The sequence below is a fragment of the Anomalospiza imberbis genome, chromosome 8 (assembly GCF_031753505.1).
Source record: "Anomalospiza imberbis isolate Cuckoo-Finch-1a 21T00152 chromosome 8, ASM3175350v1, whole genome shotgun sequence".
NCBI lineage: Eukaryota > Metazoa > Chordata > Aves > Passeriformes > Viduidae > Anomalospiza > Anomalospiza imberbis.
This window is the reverse complement of record NC_089688.1, coordinates 17,602,748-17,614,947: the sequence shown is the minus strand read 5'-3', so window position 1 is coordinate 17,614,947 and position 12,200 is coordinate 17,602,748. Positions and strand designations below refer to the sequence as shown.

At 42.3% G+C, this 12,200-nt stretch overlaps 1 protein-coding gene and 1 long non-coding RNA gene across 6 annotated transcripts in view; one reads left to right on the top strand and one right to left on the bottom strand.

Moving 5' to 3' along the window:
- The window catches only part of MAPK8 (mitogen-activated protein kinase 8), a 35,217-nt gene extending 23,483 nt beyond the window's left edge, over nucleotides 1–11,734 (bottom strand). For 3 of the 5 annotated variants that reach the window (XM_068197563.1, XM_068197564.1, XM_068197559.1), the window contains exon 1: nucleotides 11,617–11,734. The gene's annotated coding sequence lies outside the window, so the exon portion shown is untranslated. Of the gene's footprint in view, nucleotides 1–11,039; nucleotides 11,153–11,423; nucleotides 11,488–11,616 lie in introns of those variants that run through there. The other 2 variants (XM_068197560.1, XM_068197562.1) reach the window with 2 other exon arrangements.
- Nucleotides 7,390–11,085, top strand: LOC137478053 (uncharacterized). The gene is made up of 2 exons (XR_011001373.1): nucleotides 7,390–7,562; nucleotides 10,904–11,085. It is a non-coding gene; the product is annotated as an uncharacterized lncRNA (long non-coding RNA).
- Nucleotides 11,735–12,200: the final 466 nt, after the last annotated feature.

The following is a 12,200-nucleotide window of genomic DNA, read 5'->3' as shown; positions in this document are numbered from 1 at the left end:
AAAACCACAAATATACTGGAGTGATTCTTGCATAGCTCAGGTCAGAAGCACAGCGCAGGTACATTTCTTAAAATAACTACATTTTAACATATCTTTTGTCCACCAAGAAGTCAAACTTCACTTGTTACAGATTCAGTAAAACAAAGGTGAACGTCAGATCTCTGTGTTCACCAGGAAAAGAAGTACTGAGGCTGGGGAAACCTGCATAAACACGACAAAGGCACTTTTAGATTTCTATGTTATGACCTGCCTACTGCTTTCAAGTTCAAAGAGAAAAGGGTAGTGTCACTCCAGTTTGCTCAAAGACAAGAAATTTAATGCACATTTAATTTTTTTAAACTTTAGGACAGTTACATTTTTTATAGCCATTTATACATGGAGAATTCAAAGCCAATTACTTGATTTCCAGGAACCTGTTGAGTATTTAACAATAAACAGATGGTGAAGCGAGGCTTTCTCCATTAAAGATGGTAATTTCAGAAAAGATGACAGGTATAGAAAAATAAATTTGGATATAAAACAAAATATTCCTGAGTACAAAATAGCAAATGAAACTTAATAAAGTGTATTATGGGCTGTTTAAATAAAGGAATTACTTCACTGGTTTGGCAAACATTGTTGCCAGATTGATAAAACTCTTGAAAAGATTTAGAGCTCTCTGTGTTAATCCAACTCCGTCCTTGGTACAATTTAACAGGGAACAACTACATAGAGTCCTAAATTAATAAACAATGAACAAAATCTACTAATATGAATGCAACCTTTGCCATAATTTAATGTTGCAGTTTACAGGTTCATATAATGACTAACAACATGCTCCAGCTGGATGACATGATGACTTTTTCTAGTCATCTAGGAAACTAGATACAGTTCTCTTCATATGTATCTGCCAACTCACCTTATTAAGGTGTAATTTGAGGAGTCTGCTAGAAGGGGAGAACATACAGGGAAATAAACCACCCCCTTCTCCACTCCAGCAGTCTTTTCTTGGCCAGTAGTCACCTTATTACCGTTTCCATAAAATAGATGATCATCTATTTCAAAGTAATTGCAATGGACTGAACTTAATGATTCAATCTAAAAGTCACCTGAAGGCCCTTTTATAACAAGGAGGTGCCTACTACTTAAAAAACAGTTTCACAGTTTCTGACAATCTGATTTTAGTCTTCACAACTGATGTCTTTCTCCAGATTCCTGTTCAGTTTGGAACAGACAAGTAATCCTATTACCTTACATAGAGGGAGCTTTCTTGCAATGCTCAGCTCCAGATATAAGCATATGAAAGAGCCTCAAGAGCCACAAGGTCCTAAGAATTTTTACCCTGATTAGTAGTGACTGAAGTGTTTTTCCAGATCCTGAATCAAAACAGAAATAAATATTTAAAATTTACCAAGGAGAACATGAAGACAAAAATAACAACAAAGCAGAGCCTGAATTAGTAGAGGAACATTTGGGTGGTTTTTAACCCCATCTATAAATATACAATGAGGATGATGGAGATTAGAATCCAAGTGCCCTGAGGATGAACTGAGGATGTTCTAGGAAAACACCAGAGGTACTGATAAACGCTACTCAATTTATCAAAAAATTCTTCAACAGACTCCATGCTCAGCCCTCTATTTTTTACTCTTACAAAAATAGGTGAACTTTTACCTTTTATACTGTTGTAGTAGAATTTGAGGGGCAGGAAAGGAGAAAATGTCTTCATAGAAAAAACAACTAGCAACTTTTTCTTTTTTATCTAAATTAAACTTAGCGAACTTCCTGCATTTTAAATCTTCCCCACCCTAATATTTATGTGCTATAAACTACAATGGAACAGGGCAAAATGAGTCCATAAAATTCCATACCTTCTGAAAGCCAGTTTCCAGCTCAGAGACAGACTAGGAGTCATTAAAAGAAAACATACATACATGCAAAAAAGGACCTATCCTTTTTATCCATGCAAAAAATGCATGTTTTGATTTTCATCATAACTGAAAGCAGCTGACTTGCTGCTTTTTTCAGTCACTTCAGTCAGCCCACAAAGGGGCTGTGCCAGCAGCTACAGCACCTGGGTGGAGCACAGGTAAACTGCCTGATCCCCAGCTACCACTAACACTGGGAGCTTCCTTGTTTGCTTTGAAGGGAGGGACAGGAGAAGGGAATTATTACTGACAGCCAGGAAAGAGGAACATACTTATTTCCCAAGCAGAGCTTCCAGCAGCAGCTGCTGGCAAATGCAGCCCCTTGAGTCTTCCCTTTTCAGGCTGTTACTCGACCTCTTGTGAAAAAGCCAATTTCACTGACACTGAGGACAGACATGTTCTGCGGCGTCACCGAAGCAGGGATGCCCCAGGGATTATATTTGCAGATTCAGTCATACAGATAGGAATTTGAAGCTGGCATGTTCTCTAGTGCTTCCCTTGCCAGACTTCTCTGATCAATACTATAGCATCTAATCAAAAGTAAATGTTTCCTCTAAAGATTGCGCTATTTTGGGAACCTCACCCCAAATGGTTTCAAAACTCACAATAAAAGGTTAATAACAAAATCAGGAATGACCTCAAACAGCTCATTTTCAATATAATGTTTTTTGCACCAGTAGTGGAACTCCCTGCATCAAATTACATTCAAATACTATTCAGCTTGAAATAGAAATCACTCACAGGTGCAGTCACCAGTGCCAAAATATTAACAGCTGAATCTGAAATTAGGGAAACCTGAAGTTGGAGACAGGGATTTTTGTATAAGGCAACTGGAACTTGAGCTTTTTTGCTTCCATGTCTCAAGAACCTTGGAACAGTCTGATACACTGTCAGAAGTCACTACTGACTCAGGGGCTGTTTAGCTGTAAGGAAAGACCTCCAACTGGCAGCAATAAAATTAAGACTGTAACTAGCAAAATACTGATAAATGTCTATAAACAGGTAGTGTAAGATCACATGCAAACATGCAGAAAGCCACAAGAAACAACTCCTGTTGTTAAACACAGCTCCAGGTGAGCCATTTCCTGGCACTGCTGGGGCAGCTGGAATGGACAGAACCACCCAAGCTCCACCAGCAATTTCACACACTGCTCCCCATGGAGCAAAGGCAGAGTCAGCACCTCCACATCACATTTCCCTCAGAAGCTCAAAGCAAGCATTTATGCAAACCAACATACCAGTATTTTCTCATCCTGCCTGCTGAACAAGGGTCAGCTGAACTGCTGAACCTGCATTCACAGCTTCTGAGTACCCTCTATATAAAAATCAATATTACCGCACATTTCTAAAGCAAATTGTGAAACATCTCTTGCAAAACACCCAAAATAAGACAATAATTTCTGGTACCACTAAAACATTAGCTTTGTTTAATATCAAATTCAATTCATCTGAGAACTGAATTCTTTACAGTCAGATAAAACACATCACACACCTTCCACAAGCAGGAATACCAGTGCACCCTCTCTGGAAAACCTTCACCTGTGGCCAACAGCACTTAACTAATTCTTACCAAGTTACAGATCACTTCTAATCTAGTTTACTACAGTGCCACACTGCTGCAATATGGTATTCTGTATTACATGTTTTTGTGTTTTCCCAGGGGGCTGTATTTTGTGATATGGCTACATGTGACACAAAGCTTAACACAGGATGTTGTATAGTGAAATGATGTATTTGTAATGGAATACACCGCAGAGTTCTTATATTCTTAAATATTCTTGTTTTATTAAGTCATTAGACATCTGCAGAGACTGTTTTAGAAAAGTATCTCCCATTCCCTTTAAAACAGGTTTTAGATTCAAATGACAGGAGGCTGTAAATGAGGCAGACAGGCTGCAGCATGCAACACTAACCAGCCTGTAAAAACGGGCATCTCTAATAATGAAGATTCTCATCCTACCTTTCCTCTTGATTTTTTTTATTGACTTCTGAACTGTGACTTTAATTAATCATGAATAAATTTATTAGGTAGCATTTTTCTAGAACAAGCATTATCAGAATGAGTAGTGCTGTATCTACAGAAAAAATATCACTCTGCAAACTCTGCTGTGCTACATTTGATAGGAGAGCATCTCTACAGCTTCTTCAGTGTCATGTCATATGAAGCTCCACTACAGATTGGTTCCATGATGAATCCTATTATCACAATATATAATATTAGATGTTGTGTCTTCCACGTCAATTTTGTCACAGAAATCATAAACCATAATAGCTTCAACAAAAGAAAACTTGTGTAACTCTACATTTTGGTAAAGAAGCTGTTATGACAACAGATTAAAATACTATTCTTAGCAAAACTCTCCTTTTCAGAAATAGGATAAGACAAGGATCTTTCAATTCCTTAATCCTTTTTCAAATAAAATATTACAGAAAAAAAGGGTAAATGGGGATAAAACCAAGGTATGCATGTTTTTCAAAGCTTAAAATATTCAGGTTTATTGCAGGGCACTATTTGTCAATTTAATTTGTTTTGGTTTTTTTTTGTAAATACTGCTCTTAAAATCTGAAATCAGTGAAAATTCAGTAAAGCAACAGTTCAACAAACTCTTCTATTTTAATCATCCGATTTAACTGTCAGAAGTGCAATATAAGTGCCTGCTGCTGAACCCAGAAAACACATTTAATCATAATCATGCCTAAACCATGACTGAAACTACTGCATTCTAGGGAATGCCATTCCATATTGCCTTATGTAGTTCCCTTTTGGCAGAATCATGTGTCATGGCCCATTCAGCTTACTCAGGTACTTGAAAAAACTTAAGCATGTATAACTTAAAATTGAAAAGGAAAGAATAAATTACTAATCTGGGCACAACACTGTTTCAGCTGACTATTTAAGGGACCACTAATTCCCACTATTCCACAAAGGCCTGCCTTCATATGATAGCTCTGCACATCCAGTGACCACTGGCAAAGCAAAAAAGAGGCAAACCATCAGCAAAATGAACCAGTGAATATAACTCAGAGTGCTTCAATGAGATTTGCACAAGTTTAGAAACAAAATCCTACCCTGAGAGTAACCCTGGAGTGGGAGGAAATGCTTGTTCTTTAACCTCTTTTTGCAGGGGACAAAAAGCATATAAATCTAAATGTTTCAGCAAAAAACAAATTAAATGGTTCTTTAATTGTTTTAAAGGATGACAGCAAACAAAAGATACCAAGTGACCTAAAATAGTAATTAAATATCAGTGATCAAGAGGACAATAGCTATAGAACATTAGAGGAAGGAAGGATTTGGGTAACAGCTGGGAAAAAAGTTTTCAGAATGTTTTAAAAGTACATTAATTTTAACCTTTAATCCCAGCTACAAAAACATAGAATCCAATTATGAATGTGCTACTTTTGTTAATTCATGCATTTATCTGTGAAATACAAGCAGATTAATGTGCTATGAAATCCCATCTAAAGTATTTGGCATGAAATACCTCTATAATAAGAGCTTTAGAATGGAACAAAAAACTCCATCACATGACAACTTCAGCACTAAGAATTCCTTCAGAGATACCTCTTGTAACACAATACAATACTTTGCACAATAATTTCTTGGGAGTGGGGTGGGAAGGAAGGCAGCACATTTCAAAATAAATCAACTACTATCTGGGTAATTTGTAGGAAACTACACCAATACTTACTAATTGCAATAGTCTGTTATGTTGTCCGACTTCTCTTAGACTTCAGTAGTGTCTGATGCTCTGCCCCAGTGTATGGGCTTTGCATGGCCAGGTCCTGGTAGCAGGGGGACTACAGGGGTGGTTCTGTGAGAAGCTGCCAGAAGCTTCCTCCATGTCCAGCAGAGCCAATGTCAGCTGGCACCAAGACGGACATGCCACTGGCCAAGGCTGGCCCAGTCAGGAGTGATGGGAACACCTCTGTGCTAACAGCTTGTACTGAGCCTGCCTGAGCTGGAGCTCCTTTTCCCACAGCAGCCCTCACAGTGCCGTGCTCTGCACTGGGACCTACAAAGGGGTTGACAACACGCCAGAGTTCTGGCTATTACTGAGCAGAGCTGGCAGCATCAGCATCAGCTCTCCAGCATGCCCCTCACCAAGGGGCTAGGTGTGGGCAAGATCCTGGGAGGGCACACAACTAGGCCAGCTGACCCAAATTAAAAAGAAATATTCCCTACCATATGGCAGAAGTTCCCAAAAATAGTAAGAGTTTGAGAATTTCCATTCTTTAAATAAGAATTAGCCTTCAGAAGTACTGCTGAGCACCATACACTAGCACTGGTGGATATGCCTACAAAGAGCTGTGATGAGAAATTTTCTGAAGAAAATTAAGAAAGAATTTCAAATAAACTAAAATAGGGGGAGAATAAAGTAGCTCTCATCACATCAAGGTTTTGTGATTTTCCCACAATGCCATGCTAGTATTAACAAAACCTTTTTATGTCCAATCTTATTATAAACTGAACTGTCTTTTTTCTTCCGCCATCTTGACACTTAAGCGGCACAAGAACCTTGTAATGTTAAAAAAAAAAAACAGCAAAAGAAGCCCTGTCTATTGTTCAACAAGGATGAGTTTTGTACTGCTGCAACTGTGCAAACAAAAGTCACCCACTGCTGGAAGGCTTTGCTGCTCATTAAATGAGCCACCGCCGTGCACAAGGACCTTCCTCTCTCTGTGTGTCTCCCAAGTATTCACTTCTTGGCATGAAATGAAACAAGTGAACCTAGCCCACACCTTGCTAAAAAACCTTTTTAGGTTATCATGTTATTACTCCTCCTCCTGTGAAGGTGACCAGGATGTTTGTCACCATCCAAAACACAATGAAGAATCCAGAATTTACCAAGATTTATGCTGGTTGGCATGATAGCCATGGCATTCACTTTTACTGTTTCCATAGTAAAACTTAACATTAGGATTACATCTTCAAGACTATGTATTTTTACATGGCACAGCAAGTAAGCATTGTGACTCGTACTTATTCCAACATCATCTTAGGTGTTAAAGCTACTAAAGAATACATCTAGGATTCTCAAACATGTGCCATCCCTAACACCAGATTTCCTACACAATTCTCTCAAGAGTCACACATGAGCAGCTGCATTCACATATTAAAATACTACAGGTTCATACCAGGACAGCTGCTTTGTTAAGATACAAAACACTTACTCTGGGTTGTAACTGTCTGTATTGCTCACCTCACTTTCACTAAGACCTCTGGTTGGTTTTGCTAAATAGATAAATATGCAAGAACTTAGAGAAACAACTGAGATACAGGACATCTTTTCAAGGCAGCACAAGCATTAAAGAGAGATCTATAGATCTACCATGGTCCTTTTCCTTTCTCCCAGCTGCCATTAGTCCTGCCACCCCTCTGCAGTCATGGACTGCTATTGTGACCAGCTGGAACTCAGAGATGGTTTGCTCCATGATGCTGCTAGCTGGGATAACCACACTTCAGCTAAGCATAAGGAACCATCACCCACCCAGCAGATGAAAGCCCTGCAGCTGCAGCTGCCAACTTGTTCCTCCAACACAGAAAGAAAGACCTGGACTTACTTGAGCTGGCTACCAGGCTGTTGACTCCCTTCTGTTTCTTTGGTTGGAGATGGGTTTCTAAGTTCATCATAGTGATCACAGGCATGACAGGTACCATAAGCCTTTTTTTTTTGGCCTTTATGCTAGTCTGGAAGCACTTCTGGCCTAGTCAGCTGGAAAGTTCAACGCAGAGCAGAAAAATCTGTATTGTCACCATCACACTTGAACTAAGATGCTTACCACATCTCATTACTTTTCCCTTTGCAACTTCTAACAGTTCTGAGCAACCTGGTTTACCTAAATCACTGTGCTTTTGTTTTGCTAACTTCCTCAAGCTACTTGGAAAATAGAAGTTTTAAAATCCATAAAGAGTAGAATTAGAATTTGGCTTGGAAGCAACCTCTGTAGATCATCTACAAAACAAGTAGAACTTCAAATCTGTATTCCCCTCAGACTGCTCTGGACCTTGTTGAGTCTAAAGTGTGTACGGATGAAGACTTCATGGCCCTTCTGGGCTCTTGATCCATAAGAGGGGCTAACTGCTACACTAAGACATTCATTCCCTCATAATCTACTGAAACTTTCATTTTTATGTCTTGCAGCCATTGATTCATTCAGATGGGCAAGTGGCTCCATCACCTCTATAACCTCTTGCTTAAAGCTGGTAAAATGCAGCAGTTATGTTCTCTCTGTGGTTGCAAACCCAATCTTCTGTGCACCCTCAGGTACTTGAGCCCCCACCCAGCTGTGGAGCCCAGGGTTGGATTCCTCCATGTGTCTCTCCCACAGTGGGGGTGTATGTGATCCCAGCAGCCCTGCAGGGGAGTGTCACAGCTGGGAACAGTTCCTCCCCGGTACCAGCTGCTCAGGCCCTGCCCTTTGCAGCCCAGGCAGCAATTACCCTTCAGGGCTACAGGGGCACAGCGCTGACTCCTGCCCAGCAGGAGTCCCAGCAACCAACAGCTGAAAAATCAGTTTCATTTTATAAACCTGGGCAATTCCATGACTTTTGAGATTCCAGTGAGAAACAGGATACCCCCTGCTCATCATTCTTATTTCACAAACATCGCAACACCAGACTTGAGACATTTTAACTTTTGTTCAGCAGATAAGGACAAAGCTAAATGTCTAAATGGATACAAACTACAATGATGGGACACTTGAGCCATAGTTCATAATTCAAAGAATAAATACTGGGCTCCTGCACACTTTATCTATATATATATAAAATAAAAAAAATATAGCATCAGTAAAGTAATGGAAGTTTGTCAGAGTTTGTGTGCTTGTCTTTTTTTTTTTTTCTTTAATACTCAAAAATCAACAATTACAGCAAACAGGCTGTCCAGTAGCACTGTAGAATCAATGTGAGCCCTTTTGGTTTAAGTGTACACACAAATGAGCTTGTATATGGCATTTGCTTTGTTACCAACACAACTGACCATTGTTGAGCTGAAGTATATTTTTCTGTCAGTCCTCATTTTACCATTAGTCTGCAATATTCAGCTAAGAATGATTAATAAGCATCCCATCTGTTCACATATCAAGTAGCATTTATCCAACAATAAAAATGACAGTATGGGCAACAACAGTTTTAGTATCAAGCTTGAACAGAATCAATTTGAACAGAAAAAGAATCAAGAATTAGTCCTTAATAACTTTAAAGAAAAAATAATTTAAAGTTAAGGAGAAATGTGTAGCTATTAATTACAAGCTTGGTACACCAAGATCGTTATCTCTTCACACACAAGAAAACCTTAAAAAGTATTTCGGAATCCATGGCAAAACTGTGGTGAATTTCACAGCAGGCAAGCAACATAAGTAGGCTCAACTGGATTTTTAAAGAGCTTTCAAATGCCAAGAGATCTTTCCGTAACATAAATGGAAGCCTGTTTCTGCAGGTTTTGAATTAAGGACTAAGGGGTTTCTTAAAGGAACCATTTACAGCAACAAACATTTAGCCTTTTTTAAACAAAAAACAGGCTCAAAACAAGATTGGTCTAATTTCCAAAGTGGAACACTATAAATGTGTGTGTATAAACTAATACAGTAAAACTCTATATATACAGGGCACTTTTATTGTCAAGGAGAGGGACTGGGAGCATAGAAAATGAAGGCTAAGAAATAGCACACCATATTTTTCAGGGGACTATTAAGAAGGACATATGTATTTGTCCGGAATGCTGGATCAATCTTCAGAAATGGGAGCTAAATGTGTAGGAAGGAAGGATGAAAAAGAAACCAAAACATATATATAGCAAATATATACCATTACAGGTAAATAACAGGCAGAAAATAAATTGTTACCACCGTACAACATTTATTCCTTAAAATTTGCTTATCAATTCTACCTAAGGCATTTGCAAAGGTTACACCTGCACACCCAATAACCCATCAAAAGCCTGGGTCCTTGAAGAGCAGGGTTAAAAGTAAAAATACAAAATCCACACAAAACAGGCAACTTTATTTTTGCCTAGAACACACAGTCCAAAAACTACAGGACCTGGAACCCTCTTAGATCACCTTACTAATATTTCTGATTTAGAAGTCTCCATGAAGTATATGGTAGCCCACAAGATTACACAGAAAGCTTATGCAAGCCAGTGGTCCAAAAACCTTGGGATCTTTTGCAGTGGAAGACATTAAAATTACTTTGGTTCAGCAGATACTTCTCTCTCTCTTCTCCCATCCCACTTTTCCCCAGCTAGCCTTGAAAACCATCAAGATCTGCAGGCCGTCTGCAATGTGCCTGGTCCCTGCCCTGGCATCCCATGTTATGCATCCTACTGCCAAACTAGCCTGTATTACACATCTTTGAATCAAGTGGGAAGGGAAGATGGCTGTGCTGAGAGATGGAGATCAAAGCAGGGGACTATCTGAAATTCAACATTTCTATTAGCTACTATTAAAAGAATCAAGAGCTTCCCTTCATCATATACAAGGAACACTCAAGTAAGTCAGTGAAATCACTTTGACAGCACCCTTAAGTAAGTTTGGCCCACATTCATTTCATGTTACAGTTTAAACCATTTCCAACTTATCTAACACACGGATATACCCGCAGACATGTACTGAAGCACGTCAGTTACTATTCTGCCCTGGAAGTGCATTTGTTGGCACCTCCAGAACTGAGACCAGGTCTCACCTGACCTGCAACACCATCACTGCTTAAGTCTCCACACCTGTGAGTAAAACCCAGCTGCAATGAGTAGGCTTGCTCAATTCCACAGGCACATGCCCTAGGGCAAGTAATACTTTCCAGCCCCGAACAAGCATAACACCCTTTGTGTTTGTATTATCAGATAGGCCAAAGCGTGTAGGATTTGTCCATTGCCTGAAAGCCTTCAGTAAGCCAGTTCTGTACAACAGTGAGATTCAACACCACACCATATGTGCAAAACCATTATTGTAGCTAGGGAGCGGAACAAATAATCAAGTGAAATTTGTTTTTGTAGGTTATTAAAGCAGCTCAGGTCAAACTTCACTGATGGAACTGCTCCAGGCAGAAAGGCATAAAGAAACAAGAAGGAAAGCTGGATGCAACGACACAGAAATCAAAAGCAAAAGAAATTCTGCGAAGAGATAGCTCACCCTCTTTGAAAGAAATTTAAGAATTAAAAGGCAAAAAAAAATAAAAGACATTGCCGGGTCACCCCCAGCCCGTGCATCTAGAGCAGTTATATTATCTCAGAGAAGTATTTTTTGCTTCAAGAGGCATTTTTAAGAACAAGGTCACGGTAGGGCTGCATTCCCACCACCCCGCCCTACAACGCTCTTTCCCCGAGGACGGAGCGGCCAGCCCGGCCTGCCCGGGTGCCCCCGCTCCCGGGAGGAGGAGGAGGAGGAGCCCCGCGCCGAGCCTCCTGCCCCTCCTGCCACACCAACAAAGAGGTCCCCGCCATGATCCACCCGCACCTCTGCCGAGCCCCGGCCTCGAGCAGGCACGGAAGGTCACCGAGCCGGAGTGCCCCGCACCGCCGCCCGCCCCCGGGCAAGGGCACAGCCCGCCCCGGCTCCCTTCCCGCCCGTCGAAACGTAAACAAAACCGCCCGGCCCGGCCCGGGCCCCGCGGCGCGGCCGCTGTCCCGCCCGCCCCAGCACCGCGCGGCCGCCCCGCTCCCCTCCGCCCGCCGCCGCTCCCGGGGGCTGCGGCCCCGGCCCCGCTCACCGACCACCGCCTCCGGCCTCGGCCGCTGAGTAATGAGCCGGGCCCGGGCCGCGCACAGGCTCCGCGCTCCGCCCGCCGCGGCTGCGGCTGCGCCGCCCCTGCGCTCGCCCCGCCCCGCCCGGCTCGGCGCTGCCCCGCTCCGCCGCCCGCCCGCCCCGCGGCCCGGCCCCCGCCGGCTCCGGCCCACCCGCTCCCCGCTGGCCCCGCTCCCCGCTGCCCCCGGTCCCCACCGCCCCCGGCCCGCCTGGCTCCCACCGCGTCCCTGCGGGGCTTTGGCGCCCCGGCTGCCCCGGGCCCGCGCATCCCTGCAGGGAGCCAGCATCGCTCTGCCTCCTCCGCGCCCTTTCCCTGGAGCAATTCCTTTCCTGGATTAAGCCCGGTAGCCAGACCTCCCTTCCTGCTGAGGCTTTCATGAAATATTTGCACGTTTTCAGGCCTTTGCCCTGGCGCTCTGTGCCAGTGCGCTGGCACCCTCCCTGGCACCCTGGCATGGGTGCTGCTCGCTGATATCTTTCACAGCCTTGGCAGCTCCAGGCTTCCCGCTGCATGCCTGGCATGGCAGTGTTTACCTCGTTATTGGGCTT